The following is a 16,090-nucleotide window of genomic DNA, read 5'->3' as shown; positions in this document are numbered from 1 at the left end:
AATACCTTTTCTCTTACATTTTCTTTTGGAGCATCTCCAACACTGAGCCAGCTCTGGCAATGTATGCATCAACTTCATTATCTATGTGGACGTCTCTGGAAAGTATGTTGCCAAGGTAAGTGAATTTATCCACATCATTAAAAATTCATCCATTTTTTGTACCCATATGACTTATAATAACTGTGCCAGGGAGAAGGGGAAAAAAATTGGAACAAAAACTTTTATTTAGAAAAGAATGCTTTGAGAAAATTCTGGTAATATGGAAGAATAAGTCAGAAAATTCCAAGCTCTTCAGATTTCCTCTACAAACAAAACAAAATAGTTCCTCAGCGTGAACATAGAATGACAAAAATTTGCAAGAGTTTGGGGAGGACAGTGGTCCTTCTGGGACAATAGGGGAAGAGGCAAAGAAAGATTCCAGGATTGAAGTTAGGCCCATTTGAAATGTAAACACTTCCAGGCTAGCTCCACAGAAATAGCAAGCCACATGTTCTGGAGTTAATGGGTTTTTCATTTTACTCTTTTATTTCCTTTTCTACTCCCCCCATACCACCAAAGCTGGCTACAGTTAAGCATGTATATATTTATATTGACATATATACTCAATACATACACACATACATGCATATGTACATAATAACATACTGTAAGTACTTACATATACATAGATATTTATAATACATAGATATACAGATATACATTCATATACATCTATGTAAGGTTGTACTATGCTTATCTGTCCTCTGTTTCTCAAATGTGGATAACATCATTCTTCTCAGCACCAAGTTTTTCCATATTTTTCTAAAACCACCAATTCATCATCTCTTATATTATAGCAATATCCCAAACATACTTTCTTCTTGTTTTAAATAGCCTACAATATTAATTAATATGGCTAATATGTAGTGTTTTCCCTATTTTTCTCTTTTGATTGAGTCTATTTTAATTTTAATTTCATTTGAGATGAATGATTACTGTCCCTTTTTTTCCTGAAAAATTCTATTCCTGATCATTATTATATTTGTGTGCTTCTCATCTCCTATCCTTATTGATGCTTTTATTTTACTTCTACCTGACTTTGCTTTGTTACTAGTTAATCTACACCCCACTCCAGAAGGATACCTCTTTTATTCTCTATCCCAACCTGCTTCCTCTCTTTTTATTCCCATTCTCATTAAACAATACATCTTATCCAATTCCCATCAATTAACACTTCCTTCTATACTCCTTTATGCTATTTCCTCATATCCTTATTTCTTAAATTTAGAAGACTTTTATATCCTTATAGATATATATTTATTGTTGCCCCTTTTATCCATTCCCAATATGACTAGGACTTCAGAACTACCAGCCCTCCCACCCAATCTAATTCCTCTGTCAGTTCTTGTTCTTGGACCTCATTTATATAATCTAATTATTTTTTTTTTTTTACCTTTTCTTGCACAGTTTTTGTTTTTTAGAATCACATAATACTCCCCAATCTTTCTTTTTAACTACCCATTTACTAAGAACAATCTTAGAATATGGTTTATATTTCCATGTATAAAAAGTAAATAATTTGTTTTTATTGAGTCCCTTGAAATTAATCTTTGACATTTACCTCATGTTTCTCCTAGATCTTATATGTCTCTGGTTGGGCTCTTTCTCATTTATCTCCTTTATCTGCTATTTTTAAAAAATGGCAGCTTGTTGATGTAATAACTTCTAAGTCCTAGGGTGGGAGTGGGAAAATGGTACCTTTAGCCTTGGCCTTCAGCTCTGCCCTCTAGTCTGGAACTCCAAACCAAGAACTCTATCTTTCTGTAAGTGAAGCAGCATCTTTGCCCTACTGCTTTTGTACCCATCATGAATATGCTGGTTCTTTCTCACCTGGGGTCAGGTCAAGATAGCACAGGTAAGTATGATTTTTTTTTTTATTACCAAAGATTTCCCCAATCTTTCCAAAATCAGATACCCAACTCCTCACATGTCTGGGATGTGAAAATTCTTGTGGCTAGGATTTCCCATCCTAGCTTGCCTTAGGGCTCACTTCTTGCTCTTTCAATGAATCTACCATGGAGGTGTTTACGTTTCATAGGGACCAAATTTCCATCCTGGTATCATTGTTTTTAAACCTTTTCCAAATGTCCCAGGAAGATCACTGTTTTGTCTGATCTCTTATTTGTTTTTAACTATTCTACATTTACCTTGAGGCACAATTTTTTCTTATTTGTGGAGGAAATCTGGAAAGTTTAAAATTTTCTGACCTATTCCACCATTTTTTTCAGAATCTTCTCCCTGTAAAATAGAATCATGATGTGGTAATATGAGAGATAATTAAAGAAAATTGACCTGAAATGTTAGAATAAAAGGAAAAAGAAGAAATAGGAAAAATCTACTTATCATCACCTGAAAGTGATCCTACAAGGAAAATTTACAACAATATCATACTCAAAGTCTGAAATCCTCATATCAAAGAGAAAGAATATATTTTTATCTTTTAATATTTTTATTAAAACTTTTTATTTACAAAACATATGCCTGCGTAATTTTTCAACACTGACCCTTCAAAACCTTCTGTTTTAAATTATCCTTCTCCTCACCCCCTTCCCTAGATGGCAGGTAGTCCCATACATATTAATGTTACAATATGTAAATACTGTACCATATGTTAAAATATATGTTAAATAAATAGGCTCAAGAAGGAAAAAAAACCAGGAAAGAAAACAAAATGCGAGCAAACAACAATAGAAAGAGTGAGAATGCTATGTTGTGGTCTACACTCAGCTCCCTTGGTTCTCTCTTTGGGTGTAGATGGCTCTCTTCATCACTGAACAATTGAAACTAGTTTGAATCATCTCATTGTTGAAGAAAGCCATGTCCATCAGAATTGATCATCATATAGTCTTGTTGTTACCATGTACAATGATCTCCTGGTTCTGCTCATTTTACTTAGCATCAGTTTATGTAAATCTCTCCAGACCTCTCTGAAATTATCCTGCTGCTTGCTTCTTACAAAACAATAATACCCATAATATTCATATACCATAATTTATTTAGCCATTCTCCACTTGATGGGCATTCATTCAGTTTCCAGATTCTTGCCACTACAAAAAGGGCTGCCACAAACATTTTTGCACATATGAGACCCTTTCCCTCCTTTAAGATCTCTCAAAGAGAAAATATTACAAGCAGCAATTCAAATACAATGGAGACACAATTTGAATGAGAGAAGACTTAGCAGAGGCTACACTAAAAGACTTCAGGTCTTAGAACACGATATATCAAAGACCAAAAGAACTGTGGTTATGGCCAAAAATACCATACCTATCAAAGTTATACTTAATCCTTAATGGAAAAAAGGATTTTCAATAAATTGTCAGACTTTCAGGATTTCAGGAAAGACCTGAACTTAATAACTAATTTGACAGACAAGATCCAATGTAAGCCATATTTTAAGATGATCAATAATAATTAGGTAGTTCAAAAGAAAGACTGGGAAAGAGCTGTGTATGATGTAATTCTAAAAAACAAAATCCTGTAGAAAAAGGTAAAGAGAGTAATTATTTTATACAAATGATATGTGAGAGGAAGCCCTAAAACAGAGAAATTAGAAAGATGAGGAGGTTTTAACATCTGTAGAGCTCTACTTTCCTCAGGGGTTAAATGGTATAAAATGGAAAGAAATATACATATATAAATACATATATATGTATAAAAATCTTTTAAATTCAAAAAGAAATAAGAGGCTGTAGGGATTGAGGAGGAGATGCTAAGGGGAGATTTTTTGAGGGAACTCTTCTCACCACAGATTTGTGTTAAAGGGAGAATAACATATATTTATAAGGGAATAAAATTCTTCTAAATTTATAAATAAATAAGAGGATTAGGGAGTAGGATAAGGAGAAAAGTATTGAAGGGTATGTAGATTAATAGTAATGGGAAAAAGAGAAAACAACATATATTATATATATTTGAAGGCTATAAAAATCTTCTGAATTTAGATATAAAGGAGAGGGCAAGAAGAAAAAGTGTGTGGGGAGAGGGGCACGACAAGAGAGGCATCCTGGGAGGGAGAGTAGATTAAGGCAGAGGAATGGAGCAGGTAGAAGAAAAGCAGAGGAGACAGCAGGGATGGGAAATAAGAGATTCACACAAATATAAAATAAATTTAGGAATAGAATTTATTAGGTAAAAAGGCAGAGATAGTAATCATGATCTCAGTCAAAGTTAAAGCTAAAATATCTCTGAAAAAAACAATCAAACTGAAAAACAGGTTGAGGAAAGATAATTTAAGAATTATTGGGCTACTGAAAGTCACGATCTGTAAAGTCTGGGTTAACTCCCTGGAGGCCTCAGAATCATCCAGAATCAGGATAAGTAAAAATCCTTGGTCTTTAGGTGAAGTGAAGGAGATGGACAAAACTGCCAGGAGTTTTGCCAAAGATCACTTCAGGAATTCTAAAAATCTCCACACCTTTCTCCTCCTTGTCCTCTGGCCAAATGACTATGGCCTCTGTCACCTCACTCTCTATTCCTTGCCTATTATCTTTACATAAACATTGAGCCAGCATCAGTGATGACAAGGGCCATTTATCCAAATATATGCTAATAGAGTCATTATCTTATTGCTATTAGGTACTTAGTTTTAAGTGCTCGGTTGTCTGATTCAACCTATTCAAAGTTTCAGCCCTTTACAATGATCAAAGAAAGAGTCTACATATCACATTTTAAAAAATTAAGAAGTTTTGACTCAATATCTTAAATTGGGAGGGGAGAATAAAATAGAAATGGCAAGAATCTGTTCATTACCTTCTGAAAGAGATTCCCAAATGAAAATTCCCAGGAATATCATAGCCAAATTCCAGATCTTTGAGGTCAAAGAGAAAATACTTCAGGCAACCAGAAAGAAAAAAAAAAATATTGTGAATCCACAATCAGGATCTCATAAGATTTAGAAACTTTGACATTAAATAGGAGAAGGATTGAAATATGATATTGTGGAAGGCAAAGGATCTAGGGTTACAATGAAGAATAACCTACCCAGGAAAAATGGAGTATAATCCTTTAGGGAAAAATAAATATTTAATAAGGTAGAGAAGTTATAGGTATTTCTGATGAAATGATCAAAACTTAATAGAAAACTTGGTATTCAAATATAAGACTCTAGAGAAGCATAAAAACATGAGAGCAAACATAAGGCTCGCAATAAAGTTAAACTTTTTATATTCTAATACAGGAAGATTATACATGTAACTCATAAGAACTTTATCACTAGTAGGGCAATTAAATTTACATAGATAAAGGGCATAGATATGAGTCAATTATGTTGGAATCATCTAAAAAAATTAAAAGAATGAGTACTGGAAGAATTGGGGGGGAGAGTACAATGGAGGAAATTTTTTCATGTTAAAGAGTCATGGAATGAAAAGTTTTTACAGTGGGGGCAAAATGTGATCTCTCTCTCTCTCTCTCTCTTTTTTTTTTTTTTCTTTTTTTTTTTTTTTTGAAAAGATACTGGAGTGGTGTGCCATTTCCTTCTCCATCTCATTTTACAGTGAGGAAACTAAGGCTAACAGAGTTATAGTAATTTGCCTAAAGTCACACAGATATTAAGTGTCTGAAGCTCTACTTGAACTAAGGAAAATGAATCTTCCTGCTCTGGGCTTAGTATTTTATCCATTGTATTACCCAACTACCCCAAAGTAAAAATAGACTTAATTAAAAGGAATAATTAAAAAGGGCTAGGAGGTAAGAATCCATTTTAGGTTTTGAAACTTACAGTTGGGGCAGTTAGGTGGTGCAGTAGATAGAGAACCAGCCCTGAAGATAAGAGGACCTGAATTCTAATCTAGCCTCAGACACTTAATACTTCCTAGCTGTATGATCCTGGGCAAGTCACTTAACCCCAATTGCCTCATATCTTAAAAAAAAAGAAACAATCACTCAGCTTACCAATTTCCCTTCCTAATTTATAACAACAGAGACAGACCTGTTTAACACATTGATAAAGATCCTTGTGACTGAAGCAAAATGCAAACAGCTATATAATAGATCAAACATATAACTTGGAACTCAGGACAGGAAAAGCAGCCTACAATGAAGACTAAAGGCATTTGGGAGAAAGGTACTTGAGGACATTGGTATAATAATTTTGCTCTGATGTGTATCACAACTATTTGTATTTCTGTTGAAGTAGCCAAAATCTGGGCTTAATCATTTGCATCTATGAGCATTGAAAACATTATATATAATGTATAATAAATTTGAAGATTTCATAAGGAAGTCTTTTGTCTGGCTCCTGAATTTCACACCCTTATCACTAATGAAGCAGGACTTACCTGCTTTTGAAGTTGATTTTAGAAATGGGTGGAAATATTTACACAAATGGATGCTGAGTAAAACAAGCAGAACCAGGAATATATTATACAAAATAACAAGAATGTGTGCTATGATCAGCTACGAAAGACTTAGTTCTTCTTAGTGGTTCAGTGATCCAAACAATCCCAGTAGACTTTAGAGAAAAAATGCCATCTGCATCTAGAAAAAAGAACTAAGGAGATTGAACATAAGTCAACATGCTATGTTCACTTATTTTTTTCTGTTTTTAAAATATTTTCCATAATTTTTCCCTTTTGAAGGGAAAATCATGGAAATCATTGTTCTGATTTTTCTTTCCTAATTCTTAAGCAACGGGTATTAAAAATTAAAAAATAAAAAAGGACATAAAAATGGTGAGCTAACTGTCATGATTTTCTTTGGTCTAAGAGAGAGATGGCCAGATGTTTATCCTTTTATTAAAATGCTGACATTATTAAAAAAAATAATTAAAATACCCAGAAATTATATCTTGACCACATTCAAATGTCTTTGCCAGGTAGCCTTATGGATAGAGATCCACAGGGTCATTAAGAGTCACACAAAAAAGAACAATAACAATAATAGTAAGAGGATACCCAGTTCCTCCCAAGGATTCGCAATCTTCTTTTATACAGCTATATTTATTAGGAACTTTTTCTAGACATCAAAACTCAGTTGGCCACTTTATGACTTCCACCCATTGCTGTTCTGTTTCTTGGGACCAAAAGTGGAATCTGACAGAGATTATAAAAATGATCATGATGATGATGGCATTTATGTAGGCCTTACTATGTGTCAGGTACAGTGCTAAACACTTTAAAATATTAACTCATTTGATCCTCAAAAGGTAAATGCTGTTATTATCCCAATTTTCCAGTTGAAAAAACTGAGGCAAATACAGATTAAGTGACTTGCATAGGATCACACAAGTACATTTGAGGCCAAATTTGAACTCAGGTCATCCTGATTCCAGGCCAAGTCTTCTAAATCTGAAATTCTGTGATGATGATGATGATGATGATGATTCTGTGTTGATGACGATTATGACCATAATTACTGATATGTAAAATTAAGAACAATTTTTGATAGATGAGGTTACATGGAATATTCATGATATCCAAACTACTTGGATTGAAAGTTTCCAAAGCAAAGGAGATTAAATAGAAGAAATCAGAGCCAAGTGTGAACAAGATAATCCATGTGATTCCTATCATTGTCTTTGCTCTTAGATGGATTTTAAATGGCTTCCAGTGAGTGTACAGAAGATGAGCTTACTTGCCAGCTTTCTTATTCTTTTACAAAGACAATCACATGATCTACTTATGTTGATATCCAGAAGAATATTTTGTCAGCTCTGTTTTATGTAATATTGAATGAGAGATCTGACTCCTGTGGACTCACATTCTCTATACAACAGGTAATGAGTAAAGGTGTTAAAGAATCAAATCTGTGACTCAGAAGATGCTCATAAAACACTAGACTGCAAAGGGTCAATCAAGAAAGGTTCCAGGGGGCATTTGCTGCCTCATGTCAGCAATGCTTCCAAGAGTATCATGCTTATGAAAAAATTAGATCAATCCTAGGGAAAAGGATGAAATTGGAGATTCCTCAGGATATAGTCCAAGATCTGTGCAGAATCCTGTTTCTGACAAGGACACTGGGGGAATGTTTGTTGGGAAAGATGAAAGGAGGAAAAGAGAGTGATCAAGGGAAACAAGTAAAGGAATTATAGCTACTGAAGCAAATTCCCTGGGAAACAGAGGTGAAGACTGGATAGGGACACGAGGAATGTGTTGCTCAGATGTCAAGTCTAGGGCATAGCCACTCTTATGAAATGTAGATATAGAATGGAGAGACAAACAAATCCTGATACTAGCAGGTTCTTTGATGTAGAGGAAGAGAAGTGCATTCTCCTCTCCTTTGAGAAATTTCCTCAGGGAAGGAGAATGACTATCATGAAGTTTTGAGGGTTAGAGGGTTAGTGAGCCTGTGGACCAGATGGCAGTAGAAGGGAACAAGGACAGAAGGTGGGAAGCAATACCCCTCCCCTTTCCAGGGGAAGTTGTAAGAATGAGGGGCAGAATCCCAGATAGTTTAGATACTAGTTCTAGCTTTAGATGGAAGAAAGAAGCAGAGAGTGAGCAGGAAGAAGATAAGAACAAAGAGAAAAGGAGAGAAAGAAAAAAGATGGTAGGAGAGAGTAGGGATGGAAAAAAATTATCTTGCTCTTTAACTCAGCCCATCTTTGTTCCTTAGATGCCTTCATATCAGGTCCTAAGATTCCTGAACTACTTTCTTCCTCGGGCCTTTCTTTCCCCTGGCTTCATTTTTGTTAGCCTTCCCCTTGGGACTATTTCCCCATTTTCTCTCAAAGTGAGCATCAATGGCTCTGGGGGATAAACACTGGATGATCCTTAACTCTTTTGCCAAGGCAGTCTGGCTATTTTCTGTTGCCAAAAAGTCTAAAGGATAAATTCCAGTTACTTGAACCACTGGTGAAGATAAGCTGAATACAGGTTAAAAGTATACTTAGAGTTTGAATGATTTGGCTATTTTCAACTTGACAATGATTAAAGTCAATCCCAAAATAATAGTAATAAAAGACATTATCTGCCTCCAAAGAAAAACTCATACTGATTGAATTCAGAGTGAAGCATGCTATTTATCACTTTATTGCTTTTTTTCTTTCATTTGAGTTGTCTTGTACAAAATGACTAATATAGAAGTATCTTACATAATTGCACATGTATAAACTATATCTGATTGATTACAATCTTGGGGAGAGGGGAGAAGAGAAAGAAGGATAGAATTTGGAACTCAAACCTCTAAATAAGAATCAGAAGGAAAGACTTCTGGGGGTGGAGTCAAGATGGAGTAAAGTCAGGGAGCTGCTCTAGTTCTCCCAATTTCCCTGGAAAAGTATATGAAATGAAGCCTCTGAATAGAGACTGATTGAATGAACCCATACTCCAGCTCAACACAGACTGGAAAAACTTCAAGAAAGGTCAGTCTCAGTGGAGCCAAGATGACAGAGAGCAGACGTGACTCTGTAACCGTCTCTAACCTTCTCTCACACTAACAGCAGATTAAGTCTCTAAACTGGTTTTGAAGTCAAAGAATTCACAAATATTTGGAGTACAACACATTTCTAGAAGAAGATACCTTGGAAGAATTTCAGAACAGGTCTATTTCAATCGGGCAGGGGGACAGTCTGCTGAACCCAAACCACAGTATAGGGAGCCTGAGGCAAGGCACTAGAGACAGGAGTCAGAGCATTGAAGCTTCCACACACCTGGGAATCTTCTGTGAGCCTCTTCGGCCACTCCGTCCTGGTTGCAAACAGATGGTTTGGAAGATTAGATTTTTGTAAAAGTCAAAAAGTCAAAAGTCAAAAGTCATCGAGTCCCAGAAGAATGCTGGATTACCCAGCACTGGAAATCAATCAGCAAAATTGCCCCAGGGCAAATTAAAGCAGCTGATTTTTTTTTTTTTTGCATTAAACAGACCTCAAGGTGTTAAAAAAAAAGAATAAAAATCAAAAAACACTCACCATAGATGTTTTTATGGAGAGAAAGAACAGACCTCAAATCCTGAAGTTCCTAAAGGCAAAGCAACTCAAGAAGAAAGCCCCAAAGATAGATATGAGCTGGTCTCTGTAATATCCAGACTAGCTCTCTGGAGGATCTCTGTTCCAGCCTTGGTCTTAGTGTAAGAGTAAAGGAGGCAGGAGAGCCACCAGAATGGTAAAAGATGGAGTGTCTCTATTTCCAGTCCTCTCAGCTCTTAAATATTTCAGTATGATTACATCATTACAGCACACTAAGCATGTGCCAACTAGAGAACCATTATATCACATCATACTGAGCAAGTGTTAACTGTAAGCATCTCACTATTGATATATAAATCCCTCTTACTGTAGTATCCCTTGCTTCAAGAAGAGCACAGGTGCTCACACCCTTCTTGACTTCTCAGGAAGGGTGAGAACACCAAATGGAGGTAGGGAGCCAAACCAGACATTGTCATTGGGTTCCCTCTGCTCTGAAGGGTCTTATATCTTATCCAGAATTCCCCCACTATCTGCGGTCCTCTACGGGTCCCCATTTCACAAGACTTTCTTTGAAGATTGCATAAAGGATCTTAAAAGAGAGCTAGAAGAAAAATGGAGAAATGAAATGAGATCATTGCAAGAAGGAATGGAAAAATGGAAAAAAAATGAATGCAATGAACAAAAAAATTTAATTGGCCAATTCCAAAAGGAGCTAACATAGAAAACTGAAAAAAAAATACTAAAAATTAGAATTGGATAAATGGAAGTGAATGACACAATAAGACTTCAAGAATCAGTCAAACAAAAACAAAAAATGAAAAAATAGAAGAAAATATGAAATATCTCCTAGGAAAAACAACTGACCTGGAAAATAGATCTAGGAGAGACAATTTAAGCATTATTGGGCTTCCTGAAAGCCAGGATGAAAAAAAAAAGAACCTAGACATTATCTTACAGGAAATCATAAAAGAAAACTGCCCTGATATATTAGAATCACATGGTAAAATAGCCATTGACAGAATCCACTGATCACCTCCTAAAAGAGACCCCAAAATTAAATCCCCAAGGAATATAGTGGCTAAATTTCAGAACTATCATATCAAGGAAAAGATATTACAAGCAGTCAGAAAGAAACAATTTAAATACAGAGGAGCCACAATTAGGATTACCTAGAACCTAGCAGTGTCCACCTTAATGGATCAAAGGGCTTGGAATCTGATATTCCAAGAAGCAAAGGAACTGGGATAATAGACAAGAACAAGTTATCCAGCTAAAATGAGCATTATCTTTCAGGGAAGAAAATGGACATTCAATGATATAGGTGAATTTCACCTATTTCTAATGAAAAGATAAGAACTGAACAAAAAAATTTGATCTCTAAACACAGAACTCAAGAGAAGCATAAAAATGTAAAAAGAAAAGAATTCTTGAGAACTCTATTTCTGTTATGGATATACTTAGAGAATGTAACTATAATTTGATTTTATTATGATATGAAAAAGAAAGTAGAGATAGAAAAGGGATCATACTGTAAGAAGAGGGAAAAGAAGGTAAAATAAGAGAAATTACATCTCACAAAGAGGCAAAGGAAATCTATTGAGGGAAAGAAGGAAGGTGATGAGCATTGCGTATATCTTACTTTCATCAGATTTGGCTTTAAGAATATCACACTTATTTGGTATAAAGAAACTTCTCTCACATTATAGGGAAGTAGGAGGGAAAGGGGGAAAAAGGGGAAAGACTAATAGAAGGGAAAACTGAAGAATTAGGGGAAAGGTGTAAAAATGGGGGATAGGGCTCCAAAGGGGGGGGTCTGAGGGAGGTGGTGATCAAAAGCATAATACTTAGGAGGAGGGAAGGGGATGAGAAAGAGAAAAGCATAACTTAGGGTAAATAAGATGGCAGGAAATATAGAATTAATTATTTTAATGGTGAATGTGAATGGGATGAACTCCCCCATAAAACAGAAGCAGATAGCAGACTGAATTAAAAGCTAGAATCCTACAATTTGTTGTTTATAAGAAGCACATTTAAAACATAGTGATACATACAGAGTGAAGGTAAAGGGATGGAGCAGAATATATTATGCTTCAGGTGAAGAAAAAAATCAGGGGTAGCAATCATAATCTCAAATCAAGTAAAAGCAAAGATAGATCTAATTAAAAAAGATAAGGAAGGAAACTATATCTTGCTAAAGGGTACCATAGAAAATGAAGCAATATCAATGAAGCAATAAACATACATGCACCAAGTGGTATAGCATGGAAATACTTAGAGAAGAAGTTAAGAGAGATGCAAGAAAATAAAGACAGCAAAACTATTCTAGTGGGGGACCTCAACCTTGCTCTCTCAGAACTAGATAAATTGAATCACAAATGGTTGGTAGAACCGTGAATCCAATCATTCTGGAGAGCAATTTGGAACTATGCTCAAAAATTATCAGACTGTGCATACTCTTTGATCTAGCAGTATTTCTATTGGGAATATCTATATCCCAAAAAGATCTTAAAGGAGGGAAAGGGACCCATATGTGCAAAAATGTTTGTGGCAGCCCTTTCTGTAGTGGCTAGAAACTGGAAACTGAATGGATGCCCATCAATTGGAGAATGGCTTAATAAATTATGGTATATGAATGTTTTGGAATGTTATTGTTATATTAGAAATAACCAACAGGATGATTTTAGAGAGGCCTAGAGAGACTTACATGACCTGAAGCTAAGTGAAATAAGCAGAACCAGGAGATCATTATACATGGCAACAACAAGAATATATAATGATCAATTCTGATGGACATGGCTCTCTTCAACAATAAAATGATTCAAACTAGTTCCAATTGTTCATGATGAAGAAAGCCATCTACACTCAAATAGAAATCTGTGAGAGCTGATTGTGGATCACAACATAGCATTTTCATTCTTTCTGTTGATATTTGCTTGCATTTTGTTTTCCTTCTCATTTTTTCTTTTCTTTCTAGATCTGATTTTTTCTTATACAGCAAGATAACTGTGTAAATATGTATACATATATTGTGTTTAACATATATTTTAACATATTTAACATGCATTGGACTACCTGCTATCTAGGGGAGGGAGTGAGGGGAAGGAGGGAAAAATTTGGAACAGAAAATTTTGCAAGAGTAAATGTTGAAAAATTATCCATGCATATGTTTTGAAAATAAAAAAAAACTTTAATTATAATAATAAAAAGAAAGGTCAGTCTCATTGGGGTGAAAAGGGTGTTCAGGCCAGCTCAGATGGACTCTGGGAAAGTTGGTGAGAGAGTCTTAATCACAGCAAATCACAATGAAGATGCTCAGTCCTGGCTCAGTAGATGAGCAAATCAATGGGGCAGCTTCCAGTCCCAGTTCAAAAGGCAAACTCTGGGAAACCAGGCTCTTTCCTGAAAAGAGCAGTCAAAGCTTCCCTCTGCAAACACAAGGGGTTCCTGTGCTCACAACTTAGACAGCTCTTCCTTTTCCCCAGAAACAGAGCACATTTTTGACTGAATAATACGAAGAAACCACCAAAAATATAACCTAAATACAGGAATCAAAAAGATAACACTATCAGTATTGGTGAAAGTTATTGAAAAGAGCAATATAAAAAAAAAGTAAAAATATCGTAGCATAAATTTAAAAATAAATATTATTAAGAGTGTGATGAAGATCACAATGAGACTCCAAGAACACCAGTTCATCCAGTCTTCTTTGTAAATAAATCCTGCCAAATAAAGGATAAATAGATCTTAGAAATTGGTACAAGACAGACTATATGATTTCCCTTCCTAGTTTTCTCCTCTAGGGAGGTGGAAACCATTTATCTCTTTCTTGTATGAGAATGCATGGGCAATAATATACAGTTATCTTGCTGTATAAGAAAAAATCGAATCTAGAAAGAAAAGAAAAAAACTAACTATCTCCCTAGTCAAAGCCCAGAGCTAGCTCTCTCTACCACCTCTGCATTACCTGAGGGTCAGGACTGTCCAGAGATTGGAGTAAGAATAGAATGAGCACAAGGAGTTGACACCCAATGAGTTTTTCATGAGAACTGCCCTTTAATATTGTCCAATTATCTTCCCCCTATCCCATCCTTGCTCCCATGTCACCATTACCTGGACAACTGTGCTTTGTCCACAAATAACAAATACAAACACCCACTTCCATTGAATAAGTCACTGACAGGATCCCATGTGTGTTCCACAGAAAAGATTGCATCTGAAAATCTTCTGCAAAAAGACAACAAGCGTCAAGGGCATAACCACTCAAATGCTCCCCAACTTTCTGGCCTGTTAGCTTTGACTAACCGACTCAAGAGTTCCCCAAAAACAGGAAGTAGGAGCCTTCCCCAACTGAATCTATCTCACAGAAGAAGACTGCTGCCCCAGCTCTCCCACTGAAGACACAAAAATGGATAGATATGAATTGAGATTTCATAGTCCCCCCCCCAAAAAAAAAAGGTAGCTCATCACCACATTTTTGTGCCCATGTATTCTCATACAAGAAACATCCCAGATAAGGAAAGAGACCAGTAGCCTCAGGGATAGAAGGTGTTAGTAGGGATTCCAGGGATCCAGAGACAATTCCTTAGCTCCAGTCTCAGAGTCCTGAGGAAAGAGAATTGTTCAATCTCTGATATGTCTTATAATCTGACTATAAACTAATACTTTGTCTGTATAAGCTTATGGGCAAAGACCCCAGAAAACCCCAATAAGGTGTTTATTATAGGGATTACAGGTACTATTATTGGCTTAAATTAGTTAGGGGAAGGGTAGAGGCAACCAGTGCTTATATCGCTCTCAAAACTGGCCTTTAGGGCCCTTCCCTTTTCTTTATACTTACTTTTGTAGGTGAAAAACATGAATGAACAATATATATATGATATTGTCCACAAGCCAATGATATTTCTCATCGTATTTCCCACCTGAGGATCCATTGATTTTGTCTCTTCTTTACCTGAAAGACATCGTATAACTCAGGAGAATCTGATGTGCATACTCTGTCCTGGCACAGGTAAAATCATTACATATTAGTCTTTGGAGAGATCTCCTGATCAATTATACTGGGAAATTAGAACTAGAAACTAATGATCAATTATAGTGACATCCTTCTCCAGGAGAAGGGTACTGATGGCCCTCCTCAGGGAGGAGGTTGGACATCTGACTGAGCATAGGAAAACAAGGTCCATGGTCATACACTAAAGGCTTTCCAATCACTATCCCCATCCCTGGGGCTCTCAGGACTCTGCTGCTTCTCCCTCTTCCATTTCTTGTCCACAGATTCCTCTCCTCAAACCCCTCTCTCCTTTCTTCCCTCTGTTCATTCATCCCTTCTTTCCTTCCTTCCTTCACCTTCCTCCCCTTCTGCCTTCTTTCTTTCATTCCCTACTACTTAGCACAGTGCTTGGCAAATATGAGGTACTTAATAAATGTTTATTGAATTGAATTGTTTTCAATTGAACCTCAGCAATTATGCCATGTGGTATGTGCTGTTATTAACTCCATTTTACATATGAACAAACTGAGGCTGAGAGATTAAGGAAATGACATGAATCACATAACTAGCAAGCTGTCTGCTGAGAAAGTGAACTCAGATCTTTTACTCCAACTCTGAGCATCTACTACACCACTCAGCTCCTTCTGAAAAAGGTTATGTTCAGCATCTCACTCTTTAACTTATTTTATAGCACCTCATGAAGACGAGTTAAAAAAATAATATTGATACCAGTGATATTTTCCTGTTAATTTATTAACAATTAAAATCATGTATATGTCATATTTAGTAGTGTCCCATACCAGAATACTATCAGTCACTTCCTACAACTAATTACAAGCAAAATATCATTTTCGATGTCAAATTTACTCTTGATCTCTCATCTTGTTTCCCATGACATATTCCATGCCCCATACTGATAAGAATTATGCTTTTTGTCAATGTATTTGAAAGGCCTAAGTATTTCTTGGTCAAATTAGTTTGGAAACTTTTGATCTTTGGCTGTTCCTGTGTACTATCAATATAGTAGAGATCTCTATGACTATGAAAAATTAATAAAAGATTAGTCATTTGATTGTTTCTTTTAAGCCAAAAATGGATCATGGAAGCCTACTGACACATATACTGTTGGTAAAGTGAGTATTCTCTGGAGATGGCAATCAATTCTGATTGGATAACAATTAATGAGGAAAATGAATATTATAATTGGAAACTGA

The sequence above is a fragment of the Sarcophilus harrisii genome, chromosome 1 (assembly GCF_902635505.1).
Source record: "Sarcophilus harrisii chromosome 1, mSarHar1.11, whole genome shotgun sequence".
NCBI lineage: Eukaryota > Metazoa > Chordata > Mammalia > Dasyuromorphia > Dasyuridae > Sarcophilus > Sarcophilus harrisii.
This window is presented reverse-complemented; position numbering follows the sequence as displayed.